The 22,598-nt window shown below is 37.6% G+C and overlaps 2 protein-coding genes across 4 annotated transcripts in view; one reads left to right on the plus strand and one right to left on the minus strand.

Moving 5' to 3' along the window:
* The window catches only part of Tmlhe (trimethyllysine hydroxylase, epsilon), a 76,083-nt gene extending 56,974 nt beyond the window's left edge, over positions 1–19,109 (minus strand). The window contains exon 1 of one of the 3 annotated variants that reach the window (XM_051141690.1): positions 18,965–19,109. The gene's annotated coding sequence lies outside the window, so the exon portion shown is untranslated. Of the gene's footprint in view, positions 1–18,420; positions 18,446–18,964 lie in introns of those variants that run through there. The other 2 variants (XM_051141688.1, XM_051141689.1) reach the window with 2 other exon arrangements.
* The window catches only part of Spry3 (sprouty RTK signaling antagonist 3), a 103,405-nt gene continuing 99,286 nt past the window's right edge, over positions 18,480–22,598 (plus strand). The window contains exon 1 of the mRNA XM_051141693.1: positions 18,480–18,830. The gene's annotated coding sequence lies outside the window, so the exon portion shown is untranslated. The remainder of the gene's footprint in view (positions 18,831–22,598) is intronic.

Genomic DNA, 22,598 nt, shown 5'->3' on the forward strand with positions numbered 1-22,598 from the left:
ACCTGGTGTCATTCTCCTATGGCTTCTGTGTGGCCCCTGCCCACATACTATGTCATGAACCACTCACTCTTCCTATCTTCCTCTCCCACCCCCATCTCACCCCTCCCAGCCTTGCTATCTCAATCTTCTCCCTCCCCACCCCCTTCTCTCTCTCTCTCTCTTGATACATACATACATAAACCTCTGATTATGTCTCCCCATGCACAAGAATCCCATGTTCTTTTTGTCATGCTTTTTAGAAAATGCTACCTGCCTAAACTGTTAAAATGCCTTGGTTCACCTATGATGTCTCATAGGAGCCCCTCGGATATAATCCTGGTAAATGGCCTGATGGCTGTAGCCCAGAATATGCCTGAGTGACAGACATCCTGTTGATATGTTCATTAGAACTAACTATGCCCTGCTCACAGCCATCAGGTCACCTGTCACTTCAGACCTTCCTAGGCAGCTTCTCAAGCTTCTTTCTCTACTGGTTTTCCTTTCTGTCAAACAGGAAATTTCATGTATATAATGTAACTGTTGGGTTAATAACGCTGTATTTTCAAGTCTGAGTAAGTCTCACCTTATTAAAATTAGCTTTTCTGTAAGACAAGGCAATGGCTTTATTGGAATCTCATACTAAATCAGGAGTGCAAACAGATGACATGTTTTTATTTATCTTGATGTAAAACTACTTTGAAATAAAAAGTTTTGTTAAATTAAAAAAAAAAAAAAAAAAAAAAAAAAAATAAAGTTGTTCTCACAATCCTAAATTTCTTTGACAACAAGACAAGTTATCTCCTGACAACACCCAGCTGACCTCAGAGAAGATGATGAGCATCAAAGAGCCTCCTTATGGACATGGCTTCAAAGGTGGCAAAATAACCACTGGGCAAAATGTCCTCGTTCCTGCCACAAACAGAATCTGCCTAAAAATGGGCAACTTAGATGCAGGCAGAGATGACGGCGGCACTCTGCCAAGTCAGGGTAAGCAAGTCCTCAATAGTTCCTGCCCTGTGAACAAGTCTGGCAGAAATATTAGGCCAGAAAGCTGAAGATGAGGCTCCAATGCTATAAAGTGTATCGGGTGACTGGTCAGGCAGTAAACTGTCTTAAGTCAATTTGTACAGTTTGGAAGCTGCTAACCCACACTGCTGGTTCACTCAGGAATTTAAGTTTTATTCCTTCTCAAGTCTCTGAGGGGCACTGAAGACAAGATAGTATAGTTCTATAACCAAGTTTAGCTGGTTACGAGACAAGATTGTTTTAGATCAAGACAAAGAAGTTAAGCTATTAGAGTTGAGATAGGATAGATATTGAATCTCATTCAGAAATCTAGACCCAACAAGACAGGAAAGACACTTACTTCAAATGAGACGAATGCAGATCACCAAGTCACTATGAATGTAACATATATAGAATTCATTATTCTCATGATTGTCACATGGTTCTCCCAGCTGTCTGTAGTTTGTTTTATATATGTGTAATAAAATAAAAGAATAAAAAATTGACCTAATCCCTGTATCTTATCAGACCACCAAGGATTAAAGCTGGCCTTGAACAACAATAGAAATAACAAAAAAGTACACACTCATGGAAACTAAAATACTCTCTTCTGAATGACCACTGGGTCAAGGAAGAAACAAAAAAGGAATTAAAGACTTCCTAAAATTCAATGAAAATGAAGGCACAACATACTCAAACTTATGGGACAAAATGAAAGTAGTGCTAAGAGGGAAGTTCATAGCACTAAGTGTCTTCATAAAGAAAGTGAAGAGAGCTCATAGTAGCAACCTTACAGTTTACCTGAAAGCTTTGGAACAAAAGGAAGCAAACTTACTCAAGAGGAATAGAAAGCAGAAAATAAGCAAATTCAGGGATGAAATTAATAAATTAGAAACAAAGAAAACAATACAAAGAATCAATGAAACCAAGAGCTATTCTTTGAGAAAATCAACAAGATAGACAAACCCTTAGCCAAACTATCTAAAAGGCAGAGAGATGCTATCTAAATCAACAAATTCAGAAATGAAAAAGGGGACATAACAGACACTGACGAAATCCAAAGAATCATCAGGTTATACTTCAAAAGCCTGTATTCCACAAAATTGGATAATCTAAATGAAATGGACAATTTATTAATATATTGCACTTACCAAAGTTAAATTAAGATTAGGTAAACAAATTAAATTGTCTTATAACCCCTAAGGAAATAGAAATAGAAGCAGTATTAAAAGTCTCCCATCAAAAAAGAAATGGGGGAGATGGTTTCAGTGCAAAATTCTATGAAACTTTCAAATAGGAGTTAATGTCAATACTCCTCAAACTATTCCACAAAATACAAACAGAAGGAACATTGCCAAACTCATTCTATGAAAGCACAATCACACTGATACCTAAACCACACAAAGACACAGCAATGAAAGTGAATTTCAGGCCAGTTTCCCTTATGAACATTTGTGTAAAAATACTCAATAAAATATTCTAACTGAATCCAAGAACACATCAAAAGATCATCTACCATAACCAAGTAGGCTTCATCCCAGGCATGCAGGGATAGTTCAATATATGGAAATCTATCAATGTAATAATCAACTCCTTAGATGCTGAAAAGCATTTGACAAAATCCAGCACCCCTTTATGATAAAATTTTCGGGAAGATCAGGGATACAAGGCACATACCTAAACATAATGAAGGCTATATACAGCAAGCTTACTGCCAACATCAAATTAAATGGGACATTACACATTTCACAATAGCCACAAATAATATAAAGTATCTTGGGGTAACTCTGACCAGCAAGTCAAAGACCTGTATAAGAACTTCAAGCCTCTGAAGAGAGAAATTGAAGAAGATATCAGAAGATGGAAAGATCTCCCATGTTCATGGATTGGTAGGATTACCACAGTAAAAATGGCCATCTTACCAAAAACAAGCTAGAAATTCAATGCAATTCCTATCAAAATTCTAACACAATTCTTTACAGACCTTGAAAGAGCAATTCTCAACTTCTTATAGAAAAACATCAGAGAACATGGCCTACTGAATTAAATAAGTGGGGTTCACATGGGCTCATAGGGAGTGAAGCAGCAAGCGCAGGACCTGGAGAGTCTGCACCAGGTCCTCTAATGTATGTTGTGGTTGTTAGCGTGTTGGTTTTGTGGGACACCATAACAGTGGGAGCAGGTATGCCTCTGATTCTTTTACCTGCACTTGGGACTCTTCCTCCTATCGGGTTACCTTGTCCAGCCTTGATATGATGGCTTTTGCCTTGTCTTACTGTATCTTGGTTTTGTCATATTTGTTTGTTGATTCTTGGAGGCCTGCTCTTTTCTGAAGGGAAATGGAGGGATTGAACTCAGGTTCTCATGCTTGCACAGCAAGCACTTTATTTACTGATTCATTTTCACAGCCCTTCACTCATTTCTGTACTTGAACACCTTTAAAACTGAAAGGCTATTTGCTCTAAATCTTTACCTTAAAAGAATACTGACTGGTCAAGCCAAGGTAAGATTTCTAACAGGCCATCAACAAATTCTTCCTTTACCCATAGGCTGTTAATCAACATGATCTGAATATAATAATTCATTAAAACAATTATTTTTAATTATATAACATACATTCTGTTGCCTAGAGGGTTCTCATAAAAGATTTGTTAAAGAAACTTTATTTACTTATTCACTATATATACATATATATATACATATAATGCCAAATTTCTATAAACTATCTGTAGAAAACTTGTCAAAAAATGAGGTTTGTATTGAATAATTTTGTTGATACTCTTGCAATTTTTACTTGAAATCTGTTCTAAAATCTAACTCATGCAATAATTGGCTTATTTGGTTAATAGACTGAAGACTCCTACTTTTTCTTTGTTAGATTTGATACTATATTTACACAAATCCAATCACACAGCACATTTATTCATTTACTTAATTCCTTTGATTAATGAGTAATTTAATAGCATCAAATGAGTTAAATGTTACCCATGTAAACATACTAGTAATTTTTCTAAAATCATAGTGTATTTCCTGCTGTCTTAAAATATGTATTGCTATAATCATGAGGTAATTTGGAATTTTATTCTTCCCAATACTAATTATTTGGTATGTGTCACTTATATTTATCCTTATTTTATATCCTTTTGTTTTTGCACATACATATACATATACATGCATACACATGGACCTGTGAGATTATTGTAAATGTCCCACACAATCCTATATATTTTTAACCAGAATGATTTCTATTTCATATTCAAAATTTTTTGAGAGCTTCTTAACTTTGGGAACTAAAACCATCTTATTGTAAATTAATGTCCAACAAGTATCAATTACAGTAACAGAAATTTTGTGAAAATAGCCATATCTAGAAATTCTAGTCAGGGTAGGCAATTACATAATAGGTCAATCTAGATCTTTTCATGGTTATTATAAAGGAAGAGCCATTATCTCCTGAAAGGCATCAAGCCAAGAAGCCATTTAGCTCCTGTCAAGTTTTTCTTCCAAATGTCTTTCAGATTTGCCCTTCTCTTTCCATTTCTATAGATACCTTCATCACCTCATACTTGGACTACTGCCATAGACTAGATGGTTTCTCTGACTCCAGCCCATCCACATTCCACGCCATTTTATATATTATTGTCAGATTAATCTTCTTAAAACACGTTTGTCATGTCACTTTCCTGCTTAAGGACTAGCTTAAATGTCACCATATTTATAACATATTCCAATCTCTCTTAGGAAGAGTAACTGTCCACTCAGTGTCTTCATGGGCCTCTCTCTACATACACTTCTTAATGAACTTTCAATTTATTCAACAATAATTTATACAATCATTTTCCTTTTGCCATTTTTGGTGAGATCCTTGAAGGAAGACATAAAGTTTGGCTTATCCCTTTTCAGTGGCACTTAAGAGTTCACATAATTGGGCCTATATCAAGGCTATCATATATTATACCTACCTTTTTCCTTCATTCTTTCTACTTATCCTTTAGGTTTCAGATTAAAAATAAATTTACTGAGAAACCTTCCCTAACACTCTCATTAACTAGTTTTTTTTTTTTTGAGAAAATGTTCATTAGGTTGATTATACAATATGTATACTTAAATATCATATAGTACTCCCATTAAATTATGTACAATTTTGCATTTTATGTATAAAGTTAATTTAATTTTAAAATAAATCTATAAAATATTAGTCAATTAATTTAACACTTATTAGGTACATACATGTATGAAACATTGTTTCCATCCAACACTTGCTATATATCAGTGAATGAGACAGATAAAAACTCCTGTTTTATTAGCCATCTATAAAGTTTATACCTGAAAACCATGCAATTGTGTTACAAAAAAAAATTTGTCAGCTGGAGATAGTTTAATTCTGAGGACTCAGAGAGGGTATAAACATGAGAACCAGAGAGAGAAAGCAAGGGTTTTAAGGAGACAAATGGAAGAGGAAGAAAGCTGCTTGTTTGTCCTGTGTTGGCTGTTGCTGGATGGCTAGATATCCTGATGACTGAGATTGGTATTCTCAGTCCCAAAGAATGCAATGACTCCAACCAGAAGTAAGTAGCAAAGAAAACCCCTGCTCTTTCTCCCCAGTAACCTTCTCTCCTACCTGGTATTAGAGGGTTGGAAGGGACTGAGGTGGAGAAGGGAGAATGAAGAATAAAAGATTGAGACAGGCAGAGCTCTCTGAGTTTGAGGCCTAGTTTAAATGGCAAGTTCTAGGACAGCAAGATATATATAGACACTTTTTCAAAATAAAATAAAAAACCCAGAAGCCAAGATAGAAACATATATGAAAAATATAATTGGGGTATACTCATGTGAAGGAAAAAGGTGAGGATGAAAAAAACTGGGACAGGACTAATTACTGAAGAAGAGGATGGAAGCAAGGTCTTAAACTGAAATGCAGTTGTACAATTTCAGCAAAATTGTTGGAGAGTCCTCAAGCCAAAAATGGCCATTAGAAGAATCCAGGCCTCCATGGAATGGTCTTCATTAGTATTCCTGTCTTGATCATTCAGTACTTGGGAGCAGTCCATGGGAACTATGGCCTTGGCAGGAAAATAATAATGGATTATAGAACACAGCAGCTGGGCACTTGGCCAGTTACACTTCTTTTGGTTAGACATTTTAGAGGCACTTTGTGGTGGATACCACAATAACTAAATTCAATGCTGGTTGCCAGGACACTATGGGCCAAAAACATATCTTTAAGCTATATTCAATCCCACATAGGCAGCTATCAACTTCTGTTCTTGCCACTAATAATTGCTTCACCATCAATACACAAACTATGAGGTTGTTTTTTAAGTTACAAAGTTAGAACACAAAAACATTAACTGATTTGGATTTTAAAATGCACGGTCATGTCTCCACAATGCACTGTTTCCCCATACCAAGATCTAGCCCCTGTCACACACACTGTGTACCAGCCAAACTTTCCTCACACTACCAAGCCTAGGCCGGATAGCATGGCTTACACATGAGCCCAGACAGGCCAAACTAGGAGTCACATTTGCATGTTTTCGTGGTTACCACTGAATTGGAACAATTCCCACCATTCCAGTAAAACAATCAACACTAAGTATCTAAATGATTAATCCACCAACTCTTAATACCAGATTTGAAATAACCCAAGCTTGGACAACAGCAAAAACAAACCAAACTTCCACTCAACAGAGTCAGCCTAGAATCTCACATCAGACACACAACCAATGAAAGAAATCCACATGCCGAGATCAACACACACACACACACACACACACACACACACACACACACACACACACAGTGAAAGGACAAGATAGCATGCTTTCCCCTACATCTACCAGTCCTGTAGAAATATCCCTCAATGAGAAGTACCTAGATGAGTGGTTCTCAACCTATGGGTCATGACCCCTTTGGGGTTGCATATCAGATATCCTGAATATCAAATATTACATTATGAGTCATAACAGTAGCAAACTTATAGTTATGAAGTAACAATAAAATAATTTTATGTTGGGGGGGTCACCACACCATAAGGAACTGTATTAAAGGTTTGCAGCATTAGGAAGGTTGAGAACCACTGACTTAGATGAACACCAAGAAATGATGAAGACATTTCAGAATTTTAAAACTGAATTCAATAAAGAGATAGAAATACTGGAGAAAATTCAAGCTGAAATAAAGATGAAGTTGAAAAACATCAATAACCTAATTAGGAAACTCAGTGGAATGCTTTGCAAGAATTGATCAGTTACAAATTAGAATATCAGGACTTAAAGCTAAAGTAGAGGAATTAAATCATATAAGCAAATATGAAAACTAAAATATATCAAAGGAAAACTTAAAAACCCTAAGGTTCACATGGAAGCAATAAAGGCTCTGCATAGCAAAAGCAATTCTGACTAAAAGGACTGCTGTTGGGAGGACTACCTACAATACCAGACTTCAAGCTATATACAGAGCCATAGTAGTAGCAGTAGTAGTAATAAAAAAATAATACTAGCATTGTAGTGGCACAAAAACAGGCATAGATCCATGGAACAAAATAGAAGACTCAGTGGGCAGTTAACTCCAGCACTCAGAAGCTGGAAGCAGGAGGATCTCTGAGTTTAAGGCCAGCTTGGTCTACAGAATGAGCTCTAGGACACAGTGAAACCCTGTTTTGAAAAAAAAAAAGACTCACACATAAGTAATCGAGCCATCTGATGTGACAAAGACGCCAAAACTATACATTGGAGGAAAGACTATCTTTCTTTTCTTTTCTGTTTGGTTTTTTGAGACAGAATTTCTCTGTTATCTTGAATGTCCTGGACTCACTTTGTAGACCAGGCTGGCCTCAAACTCACAGCAATCCGCCTGCCTCTGCCTCCCACGTGCTGGGATTAGAGGAAAGACTATCTCTTTCCTCAATGCCTATTATTCTCAGGTTTTGTCTTTTCATGGTGTGAATTAATCAAAAGAGATGAGGAAGGACATTTCATACTTATCAAAGGTAAAGTCAACCAAGATGACATCACAATTCTAAACATCTATCTACCAATGCAAGGGCACCCACATTGTTAAAGAACTATTAACAACTCTGAGATTCCATCTTACACCCATCAGAACGGCGAAGATCAAAAATTCAAGTGACACCACATGCTGACGAGGATGTGGAGAGAGAAGAACACTCCTTCATTGCTGGTGGGAATGCAAACTAGTACAACCACTTTGGAAATCTATCTGATGCTTTCTCAGAAAAATGGGAATAGGGCTTCCTCAAGACCCAGCTATTCCACTCCTTGGAATATACCCAGAAGATGCTCCAGCACACAACAAGAAACTTTGCTCAACCATGTTCATGGCAGCCTTATTCATAATAGACAGAACATGGAAACAGCCTAAGTGTCCCTCAGTAGAAGAATGGATGAAGAAACTGTGGTACATTTACACTATGGAATGCTACTCAGCTATTAAAAACAAGGAATTCCCGAAATTCGTGGACAAATGGATTGAGTTAGAAATGATCATAATGAGTGAGTTAACTAAGAAGCAGAAAGAGTCAAATGGTATATACTCACTTATACCTGGACACTAGGCCAAGCGGCATGTCCCATGAAAGTCTTCACTTACCAGGAAAGTGGGACAGAGGGGAAGACACCCTATTGGGACTCTAGGTGAGAGAAGCATGGGAGAATGGGGAAATAAAAGTATCCAGAGGGTCCTCAAAACCTACAAGAAGAACATTATGATGGGCAGATCTGGGCCCAGGGGTCCTGCTCAAACTATGGCACCAGCCAAGGACCATACATGCAGTAAACTTGGAACCCCTACCCAGATCTATCCAATGGATAGGACATTCTCCACAGTTGAGTGGAGAGTGGGGTCTGACTTTCATACGAACTCTTGTGCCCCATATTTGACTACGTCCCCTGGATGGGGAGGCCTGGTGGCACTCAGAAGAAGGATAGCAGGATGCCAAGAAGAGACTTGATACCCTATGAGCATATACGGGGGGGGGGAACCCCCCCAGGAACAGTCATAGGGGAGGGGAGTAAGGGGAAAATGGGAGGGAGGGAGGAATGCGAGGATACAAGGGATGGGATAACCATTGAGATGTAATATGAATAAATTAATAAAATATATTTAAAAAAGAACTATTAACAAAGCTTAAATCACACATCAATCCCTACACATTAATAGTGGGAGAATTCAACACCCCACTTTCACCAAAATATAGGTCACCGAAACAGAAACTAAACCGAGAAATAAGGACACTAACCAAAGTTATGAATCAAATGGATCTAACAGATATCTACAGAACTTTTAACCCAAACACAAAGGATTATACCTTCTTCTCAGCACCTCATGGAACAGTCTCCAAAACTGATCATATAATAGGTCACAAAGCAAGCCTCAACAGATACAAGAAGATTGAAATAATATCTCATATCCTACCAGACCACCACGGACTAAAGCTGGATTTCAACAACAACAGAAATATAAAAAAGCCTACACACACATGGAAATTAAACAATTCTCTACTTAATAATACCTGGGTCAGGGAAGAAATAAAGAAAGAAATTAAGGACTTCCTAGAATTAAATGAAAATAAAAGAACAACATATGCAAATCTGTGGGACACATTGAAATTGGTGCTTAAGAGGAAAATTCATAGCACTAAGTGCCTTTATAAAGAAATTGGAAACATCCCACATAAGCAACTTAACGACACAACTGGAAGCCCTAGGAAAAAAGAAGCAGAAACACCCAAGAGGAGTAGACGTCTGGAAATAATGAAACTCAGGGCTAAAATTAATAAATTAGAAACAAAGAGAACAGTCCAAAGAATCAACAAAACCAAGAGCTGGTTCTTTGAGAAAATCAACAAGATAGACAAACCATTAGCCAAACTAACTAACTAAAAGGCAGAAAGACACTATCCAAATCAACAAAATCAGAAATGAAAAGGGAGACATAACAACAGACACTGAAGAAATACAAAGAATCATAAGATCCACTTCAAAGGCATATATGCCACAAAATTTGAAAATCTAGGGGAAATGGACAATTTTCTTGGTGGATTTCACTTGCCAAAATTGAATCAAGATCAGATAAACACTAAATAGTCCCATTTCCCCTACAAAAGTAGAAGCAATCATTGATAGCCTCCCAACAAAAAAAAGCCCAGGGCCAGATAGTTTCAGCACAGAATTCTACCAGACCTTCAAAGAAGAGCAATACCAATACTCTTCAAACTACTTCAAAAGATAGAAATGGATGGAACATTACCAAACTCATTCTATGAGGTCACAGTCATGCTGATACCTAAATCTCATAAAGACCCAAGAAAGAAAGAGAATTTCAGACCAATTTCTCTTAAGAACACTGATGCAAAAATAAGCAATAAAATACTCGCAAACTGAATACAAGAACACATCAAATATATTATTCATCATGACCAGGTAAGCGTCATTCTAGGCATGCAGGGATGGTTTAATGTATGGAAATCCATCAATGCAATGTACCATATAAACAAATTGAAAGAAAAAAACCACATGATCATCTCCTTAGATGCAGAAAAAACATTTGACAAAATCCAACACCCATTCATGTTTAAAGTTTTGGAGAGATTGGGAATACAAGGCACATAACTAAACATAATAAAGGCTATATACAGCAAGCCAATAGCCAACATCAAATTAAATGGAGAGATGCTCAAGGAAATTCCTCTAAAATCAGGGACAGACAAGGCTGCCTACTATCTCCATATCTCTTCAATATAGTACTCGAAGTTCTAGCCAGAGCAATAAGACAACAAAAGGAGATCAAGGGTATCCAAATGGGAAAGGAGGAAGTCAAATTCTCTCTATTTGCTGATGATATGATAGTGTACATAAGTGACCCTCAAAATTCCACCAGAGAACTACAGCTGATAAACACCTCCAGCAAAATGGGTGAATACAAAATTAACTCAAAAAAGTTGGTAGCCTTCTTATATAAAAATGACAAACATGCAGAGGAAGAAATTAGGAAAACTACACCATTCACAAGCAATATAAAGTATCTAGGAGTAACTCTAACCAAGAAAATGACTTGTTTGAAAAAACTTCAAAACTCTGAAGAAAGAGATTGAAGATGACATCAGAAGATGGAAGGATCTCCCTTGTTCATGGATCAGGAGAATCAACATAGTAAAAATGGCCATCTTACCAAAAGCAATTTACAGATTCAATGGAACCCCTATCAAAATACCTATATAATATTTTAAAGACATTGAAAGATCAATTCTCAACTTCATATGGAAAAATAAAAAACCCAGGATAGCTAAATCAATCCTATACAATAAAAGATCCTCCAGAGGAATCTCCATACCTGATCACATGCTATATTATAGAGCAAGGGTAATTAAAACAGTATAGTACTGGCACAGCAATAGGCTGGTTGATCAATGGAATCAAACTGAAGACCCAGAAATGAATTCACACACATTTGCTCACTTGATTTTTGACAAAGAAACCAAATCTATTCAATGGAAAAAGGATGGCATCTTCAAAAAATGGTGCTGGTTTAACTGGAGGTCTACATGTAGAAAAATGCAATTAGACCCATATTTGTCACCATGCACAAAACTCAAGTCCAAGTGGATTAAAGACCTCAACATAAAACCAGAGACACTAAATCAGTTAGAAGAAAAAGTGGGGGAAGAGCCTGGAACACATTGGCACAGGAGAAAACTTCCTGAACAGAACACCAACAGCCCAGGCCTTAAATTAATAAATGGGACCGCATGAGGCTGAGAAGCTTCTGTAAGGCAGAGGACACTGTCAAGAGAACAAAGCGACAGTATACAGACTGAGAAAAGATCTTCACCAACCCTACATCTGACAAAGGTCTAATATCCAAAATATATAAAGAACTCAAGTAATTAAACACCACCAAACCAAATAACCCAATTGAGAAATGAGGCTCAGAACTAAACAGAGAATTCTCAACAGAGGAATATCAAATGGCTGAGAAACACTTAAAGAAATGCTCAACCTCTTTAGTCATCAGGGAAATGCAAATCAAAACAACACTGAAATTCCATCTTACATCCATCAGAATGGCTAAGATTAAAAACTCAAGTGACACCACATGCTGGCGAGGATGTGGAGAAAGAGGAACACTCCTTCATTGCTGAGGGGAATGCAAACTTGTACAACCACTTTGGAAATCCATCTGGCGCTTTCTCAGAAAACTGGGAATAGGGCTTCCTCAAGACCCAGCTATTCCACTCCTTGGAGTATACCCAGAAGATGCCCCACCACACAACAAGGACTTATGCTCAACCATGTTCAAAGCAGCCTTATTCGTAATAGCCAGAACATGGAAACAGCCTAAGCGTCCCTTAGTAGAAGAATGGATAAAGAAACTGTGGTACATTTACACTATGGAATACTACTCAGCTATTAAAAACAAGCAAATCCTGAAATTTGTGGACAAATGGATGGAGCTAGAAAGGATCATACTGAGTGAGCTAACCCAGAAGCAGAAAGACTCACATGATATATACTCACTTATAAGTGGGCACTAGCCCAAAAGGCATGTCCCATGGGAGTCTACACTTACCAGGAAATTTGGATAGATGTGAGGACATCTTATTGGGACTCTAGGTGAGAGAAATGTAGGAGAATGGGGAAATAGAAGGATCCAGAGGGTCCTAGAATCCTACAAGAAGAACATCGTGACGGGTGGATCTGGACCCAGGGGGGTCTGCTTTAACTACTGAACCTACCAAGGAGAATACATGCAGTAAACATTGAACTACCCTGATCTAGTCAATGGACAGGACATTCTCCACAGTTGTATGGAGAGTGGGGACTGACTCGGACATGAACTCTGGTGCCCCATATTTGATCACTTCCCCTTGGTGGGGAGGCCTGGTGGCACTCAGAGAAAGAATAGGCAGGCTACCAAGATGAGACCTGATAAGCTGTGACCATGTGGTGGGGGAAGAGATCCCCCTCTGTCACAGACCTAGGGGAGAGGAATAGGGTGAAAGAGGGAAGGAAGGAGGAACGGGAGGAGACAAGTAAAGGGATAACAATTGAGATATAATCTGAATATTTAAACATTTTTAAAAGCAGTAACAAAATGAAAAGTTTTCAAAACAACCCCTTCATGGCACTAGATATTAGCCAAAATGATACAATAAACTAAGAAGTATTAATTACTCTTCAGCCAGGGAAGCAGGTTGATTAACTGCAGATAATCAATTCTTAAATCTCTTCTCCAAATCCAAATCCAATCCCCCATTCTCATCCTTACCTCAGCAGCATACCACTTGTTCTGGCCTCCACCTCTCTGTTATCACCTCTAGTAGACCACACAGATGTTTTCCTCTTCAAACTTTCTTTCCTGCTCATCCCATATAAAAATGGCCATATTACCAAAAGTAATCTACAGATTCAGTGCAATCCCCATCAAAATTTCAATACAACTCTTCACAGATTTTGAAAGGACAATTCTCAGTTTCATATAGAATACTCAATCCTGTGAAACAAATCCTGAATAATAAAAGAGGTGCTGGAAGTATCACCATCCCCGGTTTCAAGTTGTACTACAAAGCTATAGTAATAAAAACAGCATGTTATCGGTGCGAAAAGAGACATGTTGATCAATAGATTCAAGTTGAAGATACAGACATAAATCTAAAAACCGATGGACATGTGATTTTTTATTAAACAAGCCAAAAACACACACTGGAAAAAGGACAGCATCTTCAACAAATTGTGCTGGCCAAACTAGAACCATTCCTGTAGAAGAATGAAAATAGACCCATATCTATCACCCTGCACAAAACACAAGTCTAAGTGGATAAAAGACCTCAACATAAAACCAGATATACTGAACCTGACAGAAGAATAAATGGAGAATAGCCTTGAACTCATTGGCACAGGAAGAGAATTTTTGAACAGACCACCTTAAGAACAGGTACCAAGATAATAAATGGGACCTCATGAAAGGAAGAAGCTTCTTCATGCCAAAGAACACTGTCATTTCAGCAAAGTGGCAGCTTACAGAATGGGAATTTTTTAACCAACTATACATCTGATAGAGGGCTAATATCTGAAATATATAATTTGAAAAGTCTAGATATCAAGGAAACAAGTAATCCAATTAAAAATAGAGTACACCCTTGCAAAAGAGTGTGGAAGAATTTTGGGAGCCAGAGAAGTCAAGGACACTGGGAAAGCTTGGCCAGGGGGACTGGGGACTAAACAGGGCTTGTGGGGACTCACAGAGACTGAAGCAGCAATCATGGAGATTACATGGGTCTGCACTAGGTCCTCTGCATATATGTTATGGTTGTTAACTTGGCGTTTTACAGGATCTCCTGACAGTGGATGTGTCTTTCACTCTTTTGCCTTCTTTAGGGACCCTTTTCCTCCTAGTGGGTTGACTCGCCCAGCCTTGATATGAAGGTTTGTGCCTGATTTTACTGTATTTTGTTGTGCCATGTTCAGGTGATGTCCTTGGGAGGCCTGCTCTTTTTTGGGGGGAGAAGGGGTGGAGGGAGTGGATCTGGGAGAGAGGGGAGGTAGGAGTACTGGAAGGAGTGCAAGATAGGGAAACTGCGGTCGGGATGTATAGTATGAGAAAAGAATAAATAAAAATATAAAAAGACTTTCTGAACAGAACACCAATAGAGCAGTCAGTAATATAGAAAAATTAATAAATGGGACCTCACGAAGCTGAAAAGCATTTGTAAGGCAAAGGGCGCCATCATTTGGACAAAGCAGCAACCTACAGAATGGGAAAAGATTTTCATCAACTCCACATCTGATAGAGGACTAATATCCAAAATATATAAAGAACTCAAGAGACTAGATATTTAAAAAATCAATTAAAAATATAATGCAGAACTGGGTGTGGTGGCGTACGCTTATAATCCCAGCACTCGGGCAGGCAGAGGAAGGTGGATCTCTGTGAGTTCGAGGCCAGCCTGGTCTACAAAGAGAGTCCAGGCTACACAGAGAAATCCTATCTCAAAAATCAAAACAAAAAAGTAGAATGCAGATCTAAATAGAGAATTTTCATTAGAGGAATCTCAAATGGCTGAGAAACACTTAAAGACATGTTTAACATTCTTAGCCGTCAGGGAAATGCAAATCAAAAGTACTTTGAGGTTCCATCTTACACTTGTCAGAATGGCTAAGATCAATAACACAAGTGACAGCACATGCTGGTGAAGGTGTGGACCGAGGGGAACAGTCCTCCATTGCTGGTGGGAGTGCAAACTTGTACACCCAGTATGGCAGTTCTTCTGGAAGATGGTCTAATTGACCCACTTCAAGATTCAGCAACCAACCTATAGTCCATAGATCCAGTGAGGTTAGAGGATACAGTACAGATAGATCTCATTAGGAAGGGAAATCAGAATAGATAATTATGGTTGAATGGGTGGAGAGGAGAAGGGGCTAGAATGGGAGAATCAAGTAGGGAAATGAGGTTGAGGGAAGGAGTATAGGGAGAGACAGCTAAAATTAAGGGCCATTTGAAGAGTAGTATGGAATCCTAATATGGTAGAAGCTTCCTAAATTGTATACATATATGAAGGCAATTTAAAGAAAATCACCAGATAATGGGGAAACAGAGCCCCCAACTGGCCATTTCTTGCACCAAAGAAGCTTCTAGCACTGGGACTCAGTTACATCTCATTGAGTTGTTGGCCAAAGGGATCTCATGGGAATCCTCATACAACCCAGGCTGTTGCCAAGACAACAGGTTGTTTCCCCCACAAACTGACAGTAAGGCCCATAGCTGAATACAATACCTACACAACTCATTGAACACCGAGAAGTCAAGCTTACGCCTACACAGAGCCATCACTCCTACGTTCTAGCATCTTTGGTACAGGAAAGTACTTTGCACCCTACTAAAAGAGAAATGTAAATACCAATCCAGACACAAAACCTTTGATCTAAATTGGTGTCCTGCCTGCAAGATATGCTAGGGTCATGGTAGCACAAAGCTTGTGGGACTAACCAACCAATATTTGATTTTCCTTAGGCCCACTCCATGAGATGGAACCCATCTCTGAGAGACTAGATAGCTCAGGGACATAGGGTAAAAATAAAATACTACCAGTCCAAACAAAAACAATGTAATGACTCCTAATGACATTCTTCTATACTCATAGGTAAGTGCCTTGCTCAGCCATCATCAGAGAAGCTTCCTCCTGCAGCACATGGGAACAAATACAGAGATCCATAGCTAGAGAATATGCAGAAAGTGAGAGACCTCTGAACACTCACACCTAAATGGGAAGTCTCCATCAAATCCCTCCCCTCAGGGCTCAGGGAACCCTGTGGAAGAGGAGGTGGAAAGAGTATAAGAGCCAGGGGGATATAGGACACTAAGGTAACTAGGCCATCTAAACACAGCAGGACTTGTTTCCTTTGTTGTGCAGAAGTATTTTGGTTTTATGTAACCCTATTTGCCAATTCCTGGAGTTACATTGGAGTCCTTTTCAGAAAGTACTTATACCTATATGCTGATTTGTTGTCACTTTGTTTTTCTCTAGCAATTTTTATCAGAGTTTTCAGACTTTATATTAAGGTCTTTGGTTCACTTTGAATTGATTTGGATACAGGGAGAGAGATGTGAATTTAGTTTTACTCTTCTATGTCTTTTGTTCAAGATAGGTTTTTGATCCCTTTGGCAAAATTTAGATGTTTCTTTCTGGGGCCTCTGTTCTATTCCATTCATCTACATGTCTGTTTGTATACTACTTCACACAACAAGAAAAACTATAATTGTTTTTGAAAAGGAAAAATAATGATATTGAGGAGGGTGAAAATAATGTAAAATTCTCATATGCTGATGGTGGGTTATGTGATTCTGGTGAATGTAAAATGCTGCAGCCTTTTTGGAAAAGTTTGGAAAAATATTAAACATAAAGTTACATAAATAATAATAATATAGTATGACCAAGCAGTAGATAATCTATAGTTAGGTACTTAAGAATTAAACAAAGGAGTTTAAGAATTAAATTAAACAAAGGGGTTTCACTATGATGTAAGTATGCATGAATATAATGCAGTGTGATTGCAGTTTCCTGCTTTGAAATTTGGAAGAGAAATGGATTGATTTTTAAAATAGTAATGATGTGGAAGTGACAAGATTCTATCCTGGTTAGAAACCTATTATAGAAAAGGTAAGAATGACTCATAATTGAGCAAGTTTAAAGTCCAATACCTGTCTCTCACCTATGTTGCATTTCCATGTTCCTAAGGGGAGTAAGTGTGTTGAACTCCTGGCACAGAGTAGACATTCACTACCAAACAAAGTATAAGAAATACAGGAAAGCATATTAATACAGTAAAAATGTGACTAGCAAAGCAGTCACCACTGGGTCTTGCCAAATGACCAACCTTAAAGTCACCCAACAGATGTTCAGCACAATCCCCTTGAGACCATCTGAGAAGCCATCTTCATTATCAGCCACTCGATAAGAACCTCCAGATGTAGCACAGGCTGGGTTTCCCCAAGATTCTCTCATTGCTGCTAGTCTTTACATAGGGCAATAGAAGGTAGATGAGCATTAGGGGTGCCTGGTGTTGTAGAAAAGGTCATAGTAGGACTCAACTGGCGGATCTCCAGTTACCAGGTAAAGAATCCTAAGAGGTTTATTGGGTTTAGTCCTCAACCCCTAGAACTGAAAGGCAGAAAACAGCTGCCAGAAACAGTATAGACACTGAATGGATATTTTGCTGCCATTCTCAGAGGTGACAAACAGGGGGCAGAGTAGTACTTGTGAGGTTCCTGAGACAGACACTAAGACAAGGAAATGATCTATCTGCCACAGTCTGTCTGTCCAAGAAGGGGCTAGGAGAAAATAAACACATGGTAGAAATTCCCAGACTCTACCACTACAGCGAGCACTCTGTTCATCATGCTGCTTAGGAAACAACGGGTATCTTCTTCAATATTGCTGTAAGTCACACTTTCTTTTCATGCTTGTTCTATAATAAAGAAGACTTGGAAGTCCCAATATTGGTCTATAGTTATTATATTTCTCCTGAACCTTTGTAATCACCTAGCTAATGTAAAAGTAACTACTTTTTGGCTTTAACAGTAGTGTATCCTGAGAAGTAAACATAAAATAAGACCATTGTATGAAAATAGATTATTGAAGTGTTTCCAAATAGGAGAGCTCAGTGTTTTTGATCAATAACTAAATAGTAAAATCTCCAACTATTTTTTTTTTTCATGAAACTTGCTGGTGGTGTATTTTGTTTATGCAATATATAACATTTTCATTTTATACAATAATTTTTGTTAAAATCCTTACTAATAAAGTATTCACAAGAGTTAACATTGAATTCATGCACTAAATGAATGTCGTTTCCAATAGTTTTAAAAGGTTCTTTAGAGCTGTTTTTAGAACAGAAAGAAAGGCCTCTGGCTTACCTTCCCCCATGACTTATTCTGCAACTACATTGACAGCCTTGCCCTGAGAGCAGCAGACAAAGGGTACAATCTGGTCAGAGAATGTTAGTGAAAATGAAATAGAAAGAAGGCAGCGCTGTAAAGTCTTGCAAAAGCAGGGTTCTTCCCTTAGCTTCATGGCTGAGCAAAGTGAGGCATGCTGAACTCTAGCGACCAAATGAGTAACAAATTCAGGGCTGGAAGGTCTAACCGAGTTTGAAATCATGTATACTGAGTGTGAGTCTCAAGCTCAGCGTGCTTGCTCCCCGTCTCTCAGTATTAGGCCAAACTGGCCCTATACTGATCTCTAGGAGGGCTGTGTCGCAAAACTAGCACAAATCCTGACGACAGCCTTGCGGCTAGGCAGAATTGTCCTCCTCAGCCAGTGTAAGGTGAGTACCATCACCCAAGAACGGGGTTTGGAGGCGCCACTGCCCACTGTGCCAGGCCCCAGAGCACAGGACTAGGTGCCTTGGGTCCTGGCCACCTAAAACACCCCTTCCGACACCCGAAGGCCTGCACCTACCTGTGCTGGAAGTCGCGACTCAGAAGTTTGCGGATGCAAAAGCCGGCAAAGAAGGGCTGAAGTACAGCCTTGTCACTTCATTTATTTGCTTTTTACTACCCCGCCCCCTACGGCAGTCTGGTTCCAATTCCCCTCCCCCAGCCTCCTCTAGCCCAGCAGAGGCTTAAGGCCCCGCCCCGCTTCTTCCGGCCCTGCAGAGCCAAAGCCTCACGGAGGCACTAGGATCTAGAAAGATCAAACAAGTGCTCTTCATTGAACAAATTTGGAGCTATAATAAGAGAAAGACAGGTCCAGGATGTTACAATGCATGTAAAACTCAGATTGCCTGCCTGCTATTCCTCTGCTCTTCTATAACTCCTGTCCATACTTTTATTAATGGTAGATTATTGAGGTTTTATAAGAACTAAAATTCTTCCTTGATCCTTCCATATGTCACATATCCCTTACTACTGGATTTCCATGGATTCGGATGAGCACTGAATTAAAGGCACAGGCACAGTGCTAATATAGTGAGTTTTAAAAGGGGAATAATCCACAAAAATTGAATTACATAACTATGAGATGGATCGTGAAATAATCTGTCATAAAGGCACAATAAAAAACAGTTTTTCGGATTTAACATCACCAAAAGAAGAAAAAGCTTTCATTATGATGGAGGCTTTTAATATTTCTATAGTTTCATCCAGGAATTATTTCTGTCTACAGTTGTTTATTTGGAAAAATGATAGTCTTTATTTAAAACCAATTATATATTCCTCTGTGATTTCTATATAAAGTTATATTCTCCTTTTCCTTATACCCTAATATACCACTTATTCTAGATTGTAATTTCTCTTTCTGCATATCTCTTCTGTGCAGTGAACGAGAGGCTTTTTGAAAGCAGAAAGTTTGTATTTTTAAAATCTGATTTCCAAGCATAAGATGTATTCTTTAATGAATATTTGTTAGTAATTGCCTAAGATCACTGAATATACACACTAAAGATTATACTCAAAATGTGAATTAATACTAAACAGAACAAATAAATAAGTTGAAAAATCTACATTTAATCTGGCTATTATTCATTCATGCAACAAATATTGAGTCTTTACTATATGTCAAACATAGCACTGATGTCTGGGCATAAAATGATTATCAAAACCAGGACATAGTTTATACCCTTATAATTTTATGCTTAATGAACAAAATCAGTGGTGACCAGGCAAATATGAAAAGGGGGAACATTCCAGATAGAAGGAAATCATGCTTCAATATCAAGTAATATGAAGGAGCATGACAGTAATGGATGATATCAGTAAGGTAAGATTAAATTGGTAAGTATAAAGTCACTAATAAAAGGCAAGAAGTTGATGATGTATTTAATTCAGAGAAATTCTTCATTATAATAGTAAAAAAAATTATGAAACATATACTGTCTGTCAAATATTAGCCTGTTTTATAATAAACATTTAACACAGATTATATTATTTGTACTCTCAGAGTAAGGCAACTAAGATACAGATAGATTAAACAGTCTCAACAAGATCACATGAAGTTTCCAAGCTGAGAGTAGAACCTAAGTAAATAATATACAATGGGAACTACAATAAAAACAGAAGTAAAAACCTAAAAAGAATTCTTTTATCAAAATATGTTCATTGACTCTAGATACTTGACATCCATCTATTATAAATCATACTAAGAGTGTCAAGAAAGTAGTACACTAGACTCAAACATTACTATTTTAAACCATTATCATCACTACTTTAGTAGTGATGATGGTGGATGCCTTTGGTACATGATGCTCCCCAGATACAGAGTGATGGATGGAGGAAAAATAGATGTCCTGAATGCTATTTTGTGAAGCACACATACAATTTTGGTCAAAAGGCTTTGCTTTTCTGAGAATTGATTTCCTATTTCATGCATGGGTGTAATAATACCATGTATTTCACAAGACTATAATGATTAAAAGAGACCATGCATGTAAAGACATGCCTGTCATACAGTGTTAGCTATTAAAGATGTAGCATTTTAGTGACTGAAAGAGAGGTAGTATGAACAACCAGGCAAGATAGTGTCCAGGTACAACTTAATCAGTAATAAATGGGTGATAAAAGAAAAGTTCATTTTCTCTTCTTTGTACTACTTATCCCTCAGTTTTACTCAGTACTTACTGTTAGAAACTAAACATTAAAGCCAGGTGTGGTGGCTCATGACTTTAATCCCAGAAGTTGGAAGGTAGAGGCAGGAGAATCTTTGTAAGTTTGAGGCCAGCTTGATCTACATAGTGAGTTAAAAAAACAGCCAGGGCTACATAGGAAAACCCTGTTTAAAAAAGAAAAGAAAAAAAAAAAGAAAAAAAAGAGAAAAAAAGAAAAGAAAAGAAGAAAAATAACAAAGAGAGAGAGAGAGAGAGAGAGAGAGAGAGAGAGAGAGAAACAAAAGCAAGCATTGAGATAATTTCCTTGTTGACTTCTTGATGTGTGTGTGTGTGTGTGTGTGTGTGTGTGTAACAACTCATATAGTGTATGACACAGAGTGTATTTTAGGAATGAGTGAATAGATGGATTAAAATCTAGGAACATCTGGGCATGATTTCACATACCTACAATCTCAGCACTAAGAAAGTTCAGTCAGGAACATCGTGAGTTTGAAGCTAGTCACTTCTATATAATAAAAACCTGTCTCAAAAAAAAAAAAAAAAGACAAAGTCTAAACAAGCAACCTAAGAACAATGTGTTAGGACATTAAATAGAAAAAATTCTCACAATTATGTTTTATTCTGTTCTTAGAACATATTGTTTGTTTGTGTTCAACTTTCAAAATATAATATGCATGTTCATTTATCTCTGCCTTTTCTACTTATAGTCCAAGCCAGGGTTGGAATTATTTTTCTGTAAAGAGTCAAATAGTAAATACTTTCAGCTATTTTTTGAGACATATACCATCTGTTCACAATTAAAATCTACTCTTATAAAGTAGAAGTAGCCACAGATCACAGAAAATATTAAAGTGAATACGTGTGGAGGTATTATAGTGAAAGTTTATTTACAGAAACAGAAGGCAAGATTGGGCCATGGGTTATAATTCTCCAACTCCTGATCTAGGCCAAATTACTTCCATCTCTTGTATGGGCTACTGTTTTCAGTGATGTATGGGAATTATTATCTGTAGCTAATATTATTGCTGTCTTGACACCTTAGTTTAATTATATTTTTTTGAAATTTCAATTATCTTTTTAATTCTACTCAAACCTTACAAGTTCTTGAAAAATTCAAGCTATATATTCTGGTTTGAATTTGTATTAGTCAAAACGGTCTTTAAAATTGTTAAAGTAAAATGATTAAATAAATTTAGGACAGATTGAAGAACAATTCATGAATCTGGCAACCCTCAGTATTATGAAGGTTTCAGAGAGCTCTACCCCCACCACATGGACAATCAGTATTTACAAATAGAACATGGAAGTGATGTACAAAATTTGCACGTTTGTTCATAGCTTGCGGTTCAGTTGTTTAGCATTGTTTGATCAGTTTGCAGCCCGTAGTTAGCTAAACCTCAGCTGGTATGACAAGAATACATTACTACAGTTATCTCCTTTTATCTTTAAGAGATGCATTCCAAGACTCCCAGTAGATAACAGATACCATGT

The sequence above is a fragment of the Acomys russatus genome, chromosome X (assembly GCF_903995435.1).
Source record: "Acomys russatus chromosome X, mAcoRus1.1, whole genome shotgun sequence".
Lineage (NCBI taxonomy): Eukaryota > Metazoa > Chordata > Mammalia > Rodentia > Muridae > Acomys > Acomys russatus.